The following is a 2,597-nucleotide window of genomic DNA, read 5'->3' as shown; positions in this document are numbered from 1 at the left end:
AGAGAGAGAGAGAGAGAGAGAGAGAAAGAAAGAGAGAGAGAGAGAGAGAGAAAGAGAGAGAGAGAGAGAGGAGGCCCTCTCCAATGGTAGCTTTCTGGTTAGCCAAAAACATCAGCTGAAGGTTTTTACTCAATTCAACATTTACATTTCCCGGCTGATCTCGGTCGAGCCGTAGAGTTGAAATATAACTTAGTACATTATTAGGAATGTTAAGGTTCAAATCCAAGAGATCCTTATCATTTTCAAGGTTACAATCCGAGTAACTATCGACACAATTATTTGTGAAAGTTCGTCACTTTGGCGCCTAAAACTTAGGAGCCACTTAGCTTTTGAATTTGAAAAAAATAACGGTGTTTCAGAAAACAAACACAAACACAAACACAGAAGGGTGCACAGTTTTACTGAGGAGTCTGATGTCACTAAAGTTTAATTTTCAGTTTTTCATTAGTTTCATTTAGATCTAATCTACGACGCCATTGTAAACAAGTGAGACTTCCGTTCACAAAGAGTGCGTGCTCTGATCCCACTAGGACTTGATGATCGATTCTTTTGAGTTCGTTCATCGAACGAGAAACCCACCTATCTATACATAATATGTTAGTAAAAGTTTGTCACTTTGGCCGCCTAAAACTTCCCAACCACTTAACTTTCGATTTTAGACAAAATTATTCGTGGTTCAGAATCGTTTGAAGGATGCACAGCTTTATTGAGGAGCCTGAAGTCACTATAGTTTAAATTTCAGTTTTTTGTCAGTTTCGTTTAGATCAAATCTTGGGAAAATCTGTTTTCCAAAACACCGTTGTAAACAAGAAAGATTTTCGTTCATTAGTGGTGCGCACTGTTTCCACACCTTTGAAATTCTGGAGTGTACAACCACGAAAGCGGAATAGAGAATCAGTCTATACATCGCTATATCTAGACCTTCTATTTTTTGGCATATCTCGAGATTTAATTCCCCATTCCAGTAGAGTGTAAATTAGTAGGCCAATGACTTTCAGTCTATGTTAATGCACCGATCATTCCTATAGTCGAAAGGGCGTCCAACTAGTCCGATATATTTTCCGGGTTCGAATCCGAGGAATCTGAATTATTTTCTCGTCCTTTTAAAACAAAATAATTTCCTTTCAGCCGGGTATCCTGACTCGGGACGAAAAGCTCTTCTTTTTAAAGAATTTATATTGTACAAAGAGTGGGCCAGTAACTTTACAAACAGCTTTACTTTGTTTAAATATTTTCGAGGAAAAAGAAAGAGAAAAGCGCAGTATTGGTCTCTGGGAAATATTTTGGTGTTATATTTTCATCACGTAAGAATAGTTAGGACTGGAACAAAACAAACAAATAAAAACCGACGAGAGAAAATTAAAACAAAGAGAGTGGAAACCACTGGTCTTACTTATTTGTGAGGCGTGCTAACAAAACGAGTTACTTCTCGCAATCCATGAATGGAGATATCAGCCAAAAATCAACAGAAAGGTCATATTTGTAGACTCTAAACCAATGCCATTCTCTTCAAGTTTAACATGTCTTTTATCATTTCATACTGATAAACTGTAAAACTTCAACCTATAAATTTGACGTGTCTATTTCCAACGGTCTAAAATCTGAGAAGAAACTCATTTTGTCAGCACACTTCACATTTATTTCACAAAAGAGAAACCACTCGAAGGGTTAATACATTGGTGAAAAGAAAAAACAACGTGTTTATAAGCATTCCCCATTGAAGAAAAATTATTTTAAAAAAGAAAATAAAGCAAGCAAAATTACAAGAAACACCAACATAAACATCCCACCAAAACCACAACCAATCAATAAAACAAACAAAAGTTAAAGGGGAAAAATAAACGTTTCCTTGTCCGTCTTTTTTTTTCTTTAATTTAAAAAAAAAAAACAATTTAAAAAGAAAACTCAGTTTCAAAAGAAAGCTGTTGATATGTTTTCATGCAGTTTTTTTATTTTATTTAGGGAAATCATGTTCCGGGTATCAGGTATGGCCTCAGCGTCAGATTGACATACTGAAGAAATGGGTTCTATTATGGTATGTGTCACAACGCCGTGGAATCAGGCACTTGTCAATTTTGGGGCATGTGGTGGAGTCATTGTTATCATTTTTAAACGTGTTCCTTTGTCTTCCTTTCGATGACAAAATCCCCGTCTATTTTGAACAGAAGTCGAGATAGTTACGATTGAACGAGGAAGGATCGAAATACAAACGCCTACAAAAATTAGGTGAATTCCATAGCTTGAGAGTCCTAGGAAAGGAAAAATTCAATACTTGTGTACAACGTTTTTCCACACATTCTGCACACACACAAACTGTGTTTTTTAATGGACATGAAAGAGATAGAAATTGTCAAACCTGCTGAAAAATTCAGATATCTTCGATGTCATTATTTTGACTAGTGCCTCCTCCCACACTATGAATATTTGTCCAAATTCCGAGTCTACCCACAAAACCGAGAACGTTCGGGATAGAGTGACGCCAACATAATATTATTGTATCTAATAATCCTGGCTTCTAGATTGAGAGTCCTATTTAACAGCACCCACCCCAATTTTTCTCCCTCTGACGGCCACCCCACCCCTTCTCTGTAAATGTC

This window comes from Aplysia californica, unplaced genomic scaffold (genome assembly GCF_000002075.1).
Source record: "Aplysia californica isolate F4 #8 unplaced genomic scaffold, AplCal3.0 scaffold00356, whole genome shotgun sequence".
NCBI classification, from domain to species: domain Eukaryota; kingdom Metazoa; phylum Mollusca; class Gastropoda; order Aplysiida; family Aplysiidae; genus Aplysia; species Aplysia californica.
Note: the sequence above shows the minus strand (reverse complement) of the source record.